Here is a 13,027-nt window from a genome sequence, read left to right on the forward strand (position 1 = left end):
AAAGAAAGAAAGAAAGAAAGAAAGAAAGAAAGAAAGAAAGAAAGAAAATCCAGTTGATTAGGCAAGTGTATACTGTTAGAGGCACAAGGTCACAATGAAACAAAAGATAAAACTGATTTCTTTGTCCTTAGACAGTTAGCCACCAGTAGGACAGCAAATTCACTGGGGTCCATTTCCCACTGACCATGCAGGTGCACATTACAGAAATACGAGTTTTACTACGAGTATGTTACTGCCTCATTTATCTCCATGACATTATTAACTAGAACATAATGCTTTCAAAGTTTATGTTAATGTTATATATTATGTATAAATATATATTCATAATGAGTATATGTAATGGATAGCACAAAGTTTAGAGACGTGACAAATGCTTTTATGCTCTGGAGATAAAAGTCCTCTATTTTCTGTTTTCTTTTGTCTTTTGATTTTTAATTCACTAATTAATAGTGATCTGTTGTTAAATCCAAATCCACTTTACTGAAAAATACTGTACATGTGTAAAATGTTCAGTTGTTTTTTTTTTTTTTTTGTAAAATATAGAACAGTTGTAATTGATACTGGCCAAAATCAATGTTATCCCATATTTTATTTTTTTCTATTAAATTAACCTAAGTTCCTGTTTATTCGATCTCTTCATACCCATGTGTAAACATCTCTGAAAGGCTTAGAGGATGAGAAAGTGCTCTGTTTCCATATGGAAGCAGAATGTAAAGGGACAGTGGGTATGAATGAAGCATCTAAGTAGACAGAAAAAAATGGGAAAAGAGGTAGAAATGGGAAGGAGAGGGAAATGACATACAGAACAGGTGACATTGGGGCAACAATGTATGTTAAATCTCATTTGGGTGAAGAACAGCAAAAAATACCTATTAGAACTTGGCATAGTCTCTGTCCAGATGGAGCTACATGGTCCCCAGCGTGGGGAGAACTGAGTCAATCCTGTATAGATGAGTGGAGGTGGGAGGAGGTGAGCAAGGATGTAGTAAGTGTAAAGGCTGTGAAAAGGTAAGGTTCAGTTTGCTGATGTCTTACAGAAATTTGCCAGTGGCTAGCCCTGAACACCTAAAGAGTGAGTTTGTCCAAGAAAACTCTAAGACATACCACTGAGTGGGACTGGGAAATGAGCTAAAATGAGTAGTGAATGTATATTCTTGTGGACCCTGCTTGAGACACAGTCATTCCCCTGGTGTGTCATTACTTGCTATTTGTACAGAGAGATGAATGAGAAATCAGCCAAAGCATCAAGGGGAGTTCCAGCCAGACTGAAACATCAGAGAATGTATATGGTATAAGAGAGAGCTTCTGCAGTCACACAGTCCCAATGTGAAGTCAAAGGGAATTAACTTTAGTGACCACCTACCATGTGGCACACTTTATGAGAATGTAACACATCTATCCTGATGGTCACATAGCCTCACACATTCTCCTGTTTACCCATCAGGAAACTGGAGCATATAGGCTCTGAACTAACTGAGACAACAGAATCACGATAATAAAGTTGAAGTGGGTCGCAGACCTTGTAGGTGGGTCATTTGGTGAAGTTTAGGCTGGACTGCTCAGGATTGAGTTCCTGGAGCATGTAGAAGTAGAATTGGTCCATGACTGGGACTGTCGAGGGGTCATGATCAGGTTTGTTTTCTCTGCCACTTAAAGAATTAAGAGACAAGGAGACTGTCAAGCAGGACAGGTAGCAGCTTGAGAACTCTCACCCAGGAACAGACAGAATCAGCAATTTAGGAATGGCTTCCATTGGGGGTGAGGAATACACATGCAGCAGTCACAGAGAAAAAGACCATCTGCAAAGCAGAGGGCAAATTTTGAGAAGCCAAAGTCCAGCTTCTCCTTAAGGGCTGGCACTGTTAAAGTCCTTGAAGGATCTTCTCTAATTCAAGGTTGGTCAATCTGAAGAAAGGCAAGATGGCTGATTGACAGCAACTGTTGTATATACATGTTTTGATCCAGCCTTGAACTTGTTGAGCCAGTCCATAGGCAGGGGCCCTATTGGCAGGAAAAAAAAAAACAAAAACAAAAACATAAGGCCTTTGCTTCAGCTACTAGACTTTTATATCAAGTCCAAAGGATGGTGAAGAAGCCAGCCATCTTGGAAGTTAATTATCATTATTACCTATTCATGGCCCCTCTTCCTATCTGTTTGCCTGTTAGGGAGTCTGTCTAGCTCCTAGACCCTTTTGCCACACTCAAAAGGTTCAGGTCAAGAAGATGCTTTCGTGGTTTTAATCTAATTACTTCCTTGCTACAAAATGTGTTAGTTTGACTTACAATGGTGAAGTCAAGAAATAACTACTCCTTTGCATTTGCCACTAGTCCTTCAAGCCTGCTCAGTCCAACCCTAACCACAATTGCAAAGTTCTCAAGTCCCATGCCAATGGAAGCCCTTGATCCATAGGGGCCTTCCCAGGCTTATCAGGAAGTTGCAAGCCATAAACTTAGTAGTGAAGGGAGCTGGTTGCCTTTGTGCCTACTTTATTGAAGTTTCTCTGTCAATTGATTAACACTGCAGGCACATTTGGGTAGGGAAATACACAGCCCCTACTCTCTGCACCCTTCCCACCCATATATACCCCAGTAGAAAAATTCCCACGATGCTGACATGAAGAACTATATGTTCTTCACAATGCTTGAATCATCATCCAGCCTCACCCAGAATATCAGCAGACAGCAGCATGCTAACCGAGATCAGAGGCAACCTTAAACTGCTCTGGCCAGTTGGCTGCTACCTCCATCCATGCTCTAATACAAAATGGCAATGGGAAACCAAGGCCAGCTGCAGCTTGACCTCACCTAGCCTACGCTGGGCTCTGGGCCTTAGACTCAGAATAAGTACATGACACAGAAAGCACAAGCCTGCTTCTCTTCTCTGGTTAACATCTGTTTCCAGATGCTCTGGTTGCCAGCCCATAAAATCCAAAGTTCTCCACAGAGCCCTTTAGAGCCTTTGACATATTCAGCGGGGCACAGCCAAGATGAAGTGAATTTCACTATGGCCCATGCGAACTCCTTGGCACATAGGAGCAGACTCTAATCCATATAACCACGTCTTCTCGTCATCACTAGAGGTGACGATCCAGCCGGATTCTGTTCTTTGGCAGGAAATAGGCAGTTATGCAGCAGGCCAAGTGTGAGTGGTGGCATGGGATCCTGTCCTCTACCTCCAAAAGACTTCAGGAGATGATTTGGCTGGTTTTTCCCTTGGGTTGATTGGTTTAACTTCTGAGACAGACTTTCACACTATAGTTTAAGCTGGCCTTAAACTCAGCATTCCTCCAGCCTTACCTTCTCGTGTGCGGAGTTAGTAGGCATGAACCTCCAAGCCTGGCCTTGGCTAGGTTATTCCTGAGGGATTTGCTTAACAAAATCTCTTCCAGTTGGCCGTTGTTTGCGTGTGGCTGTTGTTTTGTTTTCTGAGCGACAAAAGATATTTCTAGAAAATTCCAGACAGACTTTCTGAGGTTCATATTGTAAGCTCCTTGAACATTTGTCAATATTTTTATGTACAAAATATTGTATGTTTTAAGATTAGCATCGTTTTATTTAATCGGACACGTAAAAAGCTCAGCACAGAGATGAATTTTCTGACACAAGAGTTGCTGCTAGTAAAAGTCATGGCCAGGCCTCAAGCCACCATATCACCCTTGTGCTCCACACTGCTTCCTTTTTCACACATGTTTCAAGGTGAGCAGGAATATTTTCCTGAGAGAGGATAGAAAGTACACTGACCCTTTGAACTTGGCTTTCCTTTTTTTTAACTTACAAGTCCAAATAAATGCAAACAGTGTGTCTCTGCCACACACCAACCTCTGAGGTTCTTACCTTCTCCAGACTGACCTTCTAATGAAGCAATACACGCAAAAGACTCAGCTATAATATGAGATTATATAAAGGGACATAAAACATGTTGGGAGTCCAGAGAAACAAGCTCACTTTACCAAGGAAGTGTTGATGTCCCTTGTCCTTTTACAAGCCTGCCAAGGGCATCTCAAAATAGCGTGAAACGTTACAAATAGAGTTGGCTCTGATGTGCACAAATAAAGCCGCAAAGGTCAAAATCCAAATGATATCTTAATTAAATATCTGTAAATTGCAACATGTCAAACTAGTCAGTTGTAACTGCACTCTTAAGGAATCATGTATAATTAAGTTTAATGTAGGATGAAGGTGAATTTTAATGATTGATACAATGTGGAACTGCCAGGGGTTAGAGCAGGTAAGTGCTTGGGGATCTTAATGCCTTGAAAAGGAGGGATAAATACACCATTCACTCCAAAGGCCACGTCTCAGGGAGGTAAGAACTGGAAAGATACTTCATAGAGAAAGCAACATATAAATCCTGTCTGTGCTTTCCTCCGTCCACAGAGCATTTAGTCTTATTGCTTTAAACTCCATCTCTGCTGATCTACTTTCCATTTCAATAACAAAGTACCTGAGGCTGCATACTTCATAACTCTGGGAGCTAAGAAGGCCAACCAACATGACATTGGTTTATTGAGTCACATATACACAGACCCATCCCCACTCCTGTTTCGCATTGCATCATGGTAGAAGTCATGGCTTGAATTCCTACAGGATGGAAATGATCACATGGTGAGACAGGAAGTCATTAGAACTAGGGACAGAGCTGGCTTGTCTCCCCCCACCCCAACAATAGAGTTATGAGAACTAGCCTAGATACCATGACAACTATCTTCATTTATTACAAGGGCCTTGTCTCAGTGGCTTCCAAATAAGCTCCACCCCTAAACATCTTCCACCTCTGAACATCACACTCTAGGAACCTACCTGTAGCATCCTATTTTCCTAATCTCTTTTCCCAGATTTTACTGATTCAATTAACTACTGGGAATTACCTGAGAGGCATCTCAATTAACAAGTCCAAAACAGCCCTTAGTCACCCCAACCCTACCCGATTCACCACAGCCCCTACCACTCTCCCTTCTCAGTAAAGCGCTGTTATAAATCTACTCAGTTGCTCAGCACTCCTCTTTTCTACCTCAACTCCAAAGTAACAGCAAAGTGCCACTGAGTGGCTCACTTCTGACCACTCCATGAGCCTTTGAGTGTGTTCCCTGCCTTTCTCCTGCACCTCCAGCTTCTCCTTTATCCCATCCTGGTAGTCAGACTACCAGGTTTTGTCTCTCAGTTATTCAGAATAAAACATGAACTTTCCTGAGTTCTCTCTGCCCTTACCTCACAATGTCCTCTCCTTTGGCCTCATACTATGGCCATATCAATTTTCATTGTGTCCTTCAACAAAATCAGTGTGTTTATGCCTCAAGATACCAAATCTTAGCTTTAAAAACAAAACAAAACAAAAAAAAAAAAACCTCATTTCTGTTATGAGATAACGAGTATGTTACTTTGCCATGCTCTCCCCAGTCTGGGACACCATGCTGGTAAGGAGCCACAGGTCGCCTCTCTCATATGAGCTCAGGCACCCACCTTTTTCTTTCCATAGCCACAATCACATGACACTCTCGATTCATTTGCCTGTTTACTGTCAGTGAACTCCGTGAGAGCTGGTGCCACTCTGCCCATCTTTCCCACAATTGTATTTTATATGTCTAGCATGCTTTGTCTAATAATGGGTTGTGTAATAAATGAATAAGTAGACGTCAGAGAAGAGTGGCATTTGACTTGAGTCCCAAAAATAAAAAAATAAAAAATAAAAACCTTAGGATCCTTAAGTTCTCAGGAAAGTCTATGCAAAGCCAACAGGGTCACTTGAAGTGCTGTGCAGGGAGATGGCAGGCAGAGCAGAAAGGGTGTGCAGCTGGAGTAAGGATTCATGGGCCATTGCTATCCCTCCATCTTATCTTCACCACAGCCATCAGCCCTCTTAAAAGAGGCTTCTGACTTGCCCAAAGACCCCATCAAGTCACCTCTTGGCTTTTCGACAATGTATTTGGAAAGCAATCATTCAGAGTGAGTGTGAGGAAGGCATACTTGCTTCAGTCCCCAACGGCTGACAGCTGCTTTGAGCCTGCTGATGAAAGGCTAGGAGACTCAGCAGAGCTCAGTGAGCAGGTGAGCTCACACCATAGAGTGGCCTGCAGCTCCTCCTTGTATGCCAGGCTGGGGGGGGGGGGGTGGGGGGGGAGGAGCATGACAAAGTAACGCATTATCCCATAACCGAAATCCTGTGAGCCCTGCTAGCAAACCTGGGGTAACAAATTCTAGGTGTTTTCAAACAGGCTCCTGTTGCCTCCTGAATCATAGTGGTTCCTAAACAATAAAAGATAAACTATCAGGAGTGAGTCTCCTTCACCTGGATGCATGATGGGATGCATGATGCTGCCCTTGAAGCCTACAGATGATGGGCCTCGTACACCTGGATGCATGAGAGAGGGCACAATGGCCATTTGTTGACTTATGGCTTCGGGCCAAATACCCAACTCCCAGCATGCTCTTGTGGCACCCTGAAGCTAATCAGCAACAAGCAGGCCAGCTCACCCACTGAACTGTGCCTTTGTGTCTTTTCCCTCAATGAGACTGAGTCCTTGCAAGCCACCTTCCAGGCCTGTTCTCTTGAACATGCTGCGTAACTAGCTGTATTTGTGGCAGATGGGTAGTAGAAGCATTATCCTTCTCGGCAGATCCAAATTGAATTTATTGTGCATTTCCTGATAACCTGCTAGAGATCTGTGGCTGAGCATGCTTCTTCTGTGTTCATTACCGGGCAGAGCAGCAGCTTGTTTCCACTGTATGCTGGGATGGCCATTTGTCCTCTAGAGGTCTGCTTATTGAGTCTCTGACAGCACAAATGCCTTCACTGTCCCTTTCCTTTCTCTTCTCCCATCTTCTGAGCCCAGATCACCAGGCAGGTGACCCCAGTGGCTCCTATAATGGGAAAGGGACTGGGTTGACTCTGGCATATTTTGAATACCATTCATCCTTTCCAAAAAAGTGGGTCAGTATGATACTGACCATGAAGAGAATTTGAAAGGAGGCTGCCTGGCTTCAAATGCTAACTCTCTTACTTATTAGCAGTAACTATGGGAAGTACACATCTCTGAATGTTTCCCCATTTGAATAGTGATAGTCCTACCAAGACATCATTAGGATTGAATGACAATGCCTGTATCAATGGTGATGGCTCTTAATACTATTTTAACTGTAAATTAACATTTATCCTCGATTCATCCTTTCTGCTTATAAGTAGTCCATGACCAAATCTAATCACCTTGCCTCTGTTCTCTCTTGAGAACCTTTTTCCTTGACCATTCTGGATCAGCTATCTCCATACCCTCTACCACATTAAGTCAGCGACACTGACCTTGGCAGCTGGAAACCATCTTTTCATATTTTTGACAGACTCAGCTTTAAGATTCAAACACACACACATACAGCACCAACAATAAACCAGAAAACGGGATGTGAAAATGCAATCTGAGCTCACTCCTCTCCTACTGAAACCTGTTGCTTCTGGTACTGCCAAAGCCATCAGGAAATCCTGCAAAATCTGACCCTGCCCCTTTCTCTCCATTCTTCCCTCCATCCTTCCTCCTTTTCCCCCTATGGCTAACTCTGGCCTTCCTTCAGTGCCCCACATTAGTCAAGTCTGTCCTTGCCTGCCTCTCTAGACTGTAAACACAACAGCATTGGCTTTTTCTCATTGATATCTCCTGTGCTTAGCACTGTTTGTGCTATAAAAGATTTGCTTAATGGGTTTTGGATGGATGGATGGATGGATGGATGGATGGATGGATGGATGGATTATTTAATTGAATATATTTTGGCACAACTGTAGCATCAGGAAAAGTAAGATGGCACTTCTATCTGTTTGATTCCTGTTTTGGAGTAAGGTGGATGAGAATTAAATTATGTAACATCAGAAATGGCAAATTATTGGCCAGGTAACTGCTGAATCCATGAAGCCTTTTGTACATATTCCAAACCATGGTGGAAGCATCTAAGCCAGGAGGAGTAGGCAGGAATTAGCAAAAGTAAATGTATGGGCTTGGAATATATATAACACTAAGGCTGGAAGTGGTCACACATATTGCTAATCTCAACCTCAGAAGGCTGAGTGAGCTAAGAGGATTGCAAGTTAGAGGTTAGCCTGGGCTACATAGAAAGATACCGTTTCAAAAGCAAAGAAATGAAGATATAGCTCAGGGGCAGAATGCTTCTCTAGTATGTACGAGGCACTGGGTTCAATCTCTGGCATGTTAAATACGTACATATTCTTTCATACATATATGTATATATATGTGTAAACATTTATGTATGTATGTATGTATGTATATATGTATACATATATATGTGTGTGTATGAAAGAAAAAAGAAAGGAAGGAAGGAGAAAGAGAGAAAGAAGAGTATGCTATAAGTCTAAAGGTTCAGACAGCAACTAAAAGCTTGCTAGGCTGAAAGTGTAGGGCAAAACTAGAATACCTGTATAGCTTCAGGACAGTGGGAGGTCCTGGGTTGTTCTATTCCCTGCACTATAAAAATCAAAACAAAAAGCTGCAAATGCCTCTTTCTCTACCATCACTCGATAGCTATGATTTCTTTACATCTGCTTTCTACAAAGGTCTATTTTCAATTCCCCCCCCCCCAAAAAAAATACACAAAGCTTAACTTGCTACTATCCTCCTCCTAGGTTAGATTTTATTTTTCTTTGTCCTTAATCAACCCACGGCCTCCTCATTCTAGCTCTGCAGAATTCACACAAAATGGTTCTGAGCTGAAAAGTAAAGAGGAGCCCGGGGGGTTCCACAGACACAGTGAGAGGCAGGCAGGTGTAGATGTGAGGCTTCTCGATACCATAGAGGATTCATGGGGTTAGCTGGAGCATCACGGCCTGTGAGGTCTGTACCGGAAACACTGATGAATGGATTTGCACTGAGGAATTCCCAAGCTTGCCACATCTCTATTTCATGAGGCCAGCAGAGTACAGAGGCATGGAATCTACTTTCTGATACTAATTCACTCCTGCCCCAATTTGGGATGTGTATATTCTGGGTTTCAGGTCACTGAAGTCCAGTCTCCCTGTCTGCAGAAGGCCAAGAACACAAAGGGCCTGTCTTGTCCTGGGAACTTCAAATGTGCTGGTACTCCAAAACCACAGCCGAATCAAGTGGTTATCAACAGAGGTATCACTATGCCCATGCCATCTCAGCCTAATTAAATACGGCTTTAAAATACAATAGAATATTAATTCTACTTTAATAAATTTTTAATAAATACAATGAATATTAAATTTTATTAAAATAATATTCACATCTTGCTGTGAATATGATTATTACCTCCACCTCTCTGAAAGTCCGTGAGAGGATGCACCATGGCTTTCACGGAGGGATAAGAAATCCCAGAATGTCTTTGCAGTGTTGGCACAGTGTCCTAGAGAAGCGAGCAGCCCAAGCCTTCAAAGGATTCTAATAAGACTGGCTGACACATGGCAGGGATGCATCAGAATTACTCTGAAATCTCATGTGGTCAGTGTCAATCCCACCTCAGGATTTCTAATTCAGCTGGTCCCTCGTAGAAGCTGAGAATTCTGCTCCTGATGAAGTCACAGTTGACACTGATGATGCTGGCTCCACCTTGAAAACCACAGACATGACTCAGAGACTCGGGTTCAAGTCGCAGTTCAGACACTAACCATGTAATCTTTGGTCAATCACTTACTCTCCCTAGTCCTCAGGTTTTCTTGTGTATAGAAAGAACACAGTAATGACACCGTCGCTAAGACTCCAATGAGACACAAAACAGCCACAAGGTTCCCTTCCCCTACTGACTCCCAAAGTGCTGGTCACTGTTTCTGATTGTGAACACACGCTTAAGGAAGAAGTTATTTTGGCCCAAGTCTTCAGTCTGAAATCAGCTGGATCCCCTGCTGTGGGACTGAGGAAATCGGCATGTCAGGAACATGCTACCAAGGCTGTGCACCTCACAGTGCCCAGGAAGCAGAGAGCTAGAAGTAGCTGGGGCAAAGTGTATCTTTACAGGAATTATTCCCCATAAGCTACTTCTTCCAATGAGGCCCTGCCCCATACGTCCTACCACCTTCTAATAACATCATCACCTAATGCATCCATCCACTGACGAAGTCAGTCTTCAAAATGGAAGCATTTTCCCAAAACCCATCAGGCAGCAGCCAGGCTTTTAATAGTTCAGGCACAAACCATAACCAGAAGCTATAAGTGTGGCTCTGCCGGGGCTGCCATGGCAACACTTGAGTGGTAAGTGGTATAGAGCTGGTGCCTCTCCAGAAAAGTCCTGCCCACAGGCAATGCTAAGTGAATATCCAGGTGCTTGCCTGACCTCCTCGAAGAAAACGCATCGATAGCCCAGTGCTTCTGCAGAATGCTGCCCATCCTAACCATAAGAAATTAAGTTACTCATCCCAGACCACATGGTTTTCAGTGGGCGGAGCTCCCAAGTAACAAGGGCAGGCTATCTGCCCTACGGACTCACACTGGGCAGCTTTGCTGTATGAGCCTCCTGCAGCTGCTGTGACAAAGGATCACAACCTGGCACCTTAATGCAGTATGTATGTGTTCTCCAGCTCTAGTGGTCAGCACTTGGGTCTCACTGGGTGGAAGCAAGGTGTTAACAGGCTCACCTCCCACGTGACCCTGAAGAGACCTGACCCTCACCTTTTCCAGCTTCCAGAGATGTGCTGCTTGAATCCCTTGGCTCATAGTCCCTTCCCCGTTGCCAAAGACAACAACAGTCAATGCCTTAAACCTCTTTCTGCTGGTCATTGTAATACCTTCTTCTATAGTCAAATGTCCCCCTATTTCCTCTCCCATAAGGATGCTAGCGATTATATTGGTGCAGCCAATGATACTACTAATAATCAACCCCATCTTGAGATTTTTAAAGCCATGTAAGGTAATACTGACAAGCCAGGTTCTCCATGCTTTTTTTGTGGGGCATTATTTAGCCTGCTACGCTTGGATCCATCTTCTACCCTCTGAGCCACCATTTGTTTTCTTTTTTTTTATTTTTTATTTTTTTTTATTAATTACACTTTATTCATTTTGTATCCCCCCATAAGCCCCTCCCTCCTCCCCTCCCGATCCCACCCTCCCTCCCCTTTCTGCATGCATGCCACTCCCCAAGTCCACTGATAGGGGAGGTTCTCCTCTCCTTTCTGATCTTAGTCTATCAGTTCTCGTCAAAAGTGGCTGCATTGTCCTCTACTGTGGCCTGGTAAGGCTGCTCCCCCCTCAGGGGGAGGTGATCAACAAGCAGGCCAATCAGTTGTGAAATGAAACTGGTAATATACCATCAGGGGAATATTGCCATGTGTTACCCACTGAGTCACTCAAGAAATGTCCACTGGCTTGCTAAATGCATCCTCCTACTCTGTTTTACATTTAAATAGCATTAACATATTAGCCTTATTCACTCAACAAACACCCAGTGAACACTATTCACTACGAGTGGAGAGATTCCCTACCTGTCTGGCTTTCATGCTGTAATAAAGACAGGTAAAGGGTGGGGGCTTAGGTTTGAATATATGCTATGAAAGAAAAGTGAAAGCCAAGTGTGGCACATGCCTTTATTAATCTCAACACTCAGGAGGCAGAGGCAAATAGGAGAGAAAGAGCTGTTACACAGAGAAACCCTGTCTCGAGGAGGGGTTGGGGGAGAAACCAGCAAAGAAAATAAAATGGAAAGGAATGTTCTACAGTGTTCCCCGATTAGCTAAGAGTAAATAAGTAGGTTGTGTAGACTGGTAGTAAGAGAGAGCTGAGACAGGAGGCTGGCAGACAGGGTGAGTCAATACAGCTTGGAGCACCTAGAAAGTACGAGGAGTATTTGTGTGCCAAAGCCTTGGGTTAAACCAAATAGAGATATCCTGGGGGGTGGGGTCACCCTAGGTGCCATGTGGAGGAGTCTGGATTATAGCTGTGCTCCTGCGAGAAAGCTGCAGAGAAGCTGAGAGTTGGTCCTCTTGCTGTTTCCCTCTGCAGTAATCTGTGGATCCTTTGCAAGGAGTCCCAGAAGCTCTACCCTCCCTATGAACACTTACATACCAAAATCCCAGAGAAGGTCAGCGGCTTCAGTTCCTTTAAGAGTCTCTTGCCTTTCTTCTTCATTGAAACCTTTATGATTCATGTTTTTGTAACTTCATTTTTGGTGCCTCACGTCAGAGCGACCCGTCAGTCCCCTCAGAATCTCGCTTTTAAAGCATTTGTTTTTACAGATATTCTTATGCCCCTGAGTCCCATTTTACCCATTTATTTGCTGTTCCTATTATATGAAAATTGTTAAAAGGTGAAAACTTTAAAAGGTGTTAACTATTAGAATATTAAGGAGTAATAATCCCAGTTGCTAGAGTTGTAAATTTGTTCCACCTTAGTAATTTTGCTGGACATGATTGATGGCAACTGTAATGTCTCCTTAGTAGAAACGTCTGCTTCCCGAAACGAATGGTTGCTGGTCTTTTTCATTCCTATCTACTGTACTTTTGTCGATTGAGAGCATTTGCTCCATGCACTTCAAAAAATTGGCACTAACCTTCTATGCTGGAGAAGTATTTTGAACGTAAAATTGAATTCATTGCAGGCATAACTAGAAAAGTGACCATGTTTTCCCAAAGATATTTCAGGCCTGGGAGAGAACAGTACTAGTGTGTTGTGGGGCCTGTGTCTGTCTAGTCCACTGGAATCAAGATTATGAGACTACATGCTGGTAACTTACCATGTCAACTACTCCGGCATAATCCACACACCTTTTTTTCCCATTGCTTTGGCTTCCTAATTCCATTATCTTCTACTTGCAAACCCATTCCTATTGTTACTTCTTCCAGCAATCATTGATTCAGATCTATAGCATCCAGTAGCTACTAACTACACCGGTCAACCAAAGTTTGTAGGAACTGCGTTTATGATTTAATTTTGATTCATGTTATATGCCAAATAGTGCCTGGAACATAGCAGGTTCTCAATAATTACATGCATAGTGAATTAATGAATCTCTGGTTGTGGTGCTTCTAGCCATCTCCCCCTTTGAATTTCTAACTTCTTACATGTCAACTTATTTGCTTGTCACA

The 13,027-nt window shown here is 43.1% G+C and overlaps 1 protein-coding gene across 4 annotated transcripts in view; it reads left to right on the plus strand.

Annotated features, from left to right (window-relative positions):
- Nucleotides 1–13,027, plus strand: part of Pcsk5 (proprotein convertase subtilisin/kexin type 5) — a 429,034-nt gene that overhangs the window by 292,070 nt on the left and 123,937 nt on the right. The window lies entirely within an intron of this gene.

This window comes from Psammomys obesus, unplaced genomic scaffold, assembly GCF_907164565.1.
Source record: "Psammomys obesus unplaced genomic scaffold, mPsaObe1.curated_primary_1811, whole genome shotgun sequence".
Taxonomy (NCBI): Eukaryota; Metazoa; Chordata; class Mammalia; order Rodentia; family Muridae; genus Psammomys; species Psammomys obesus.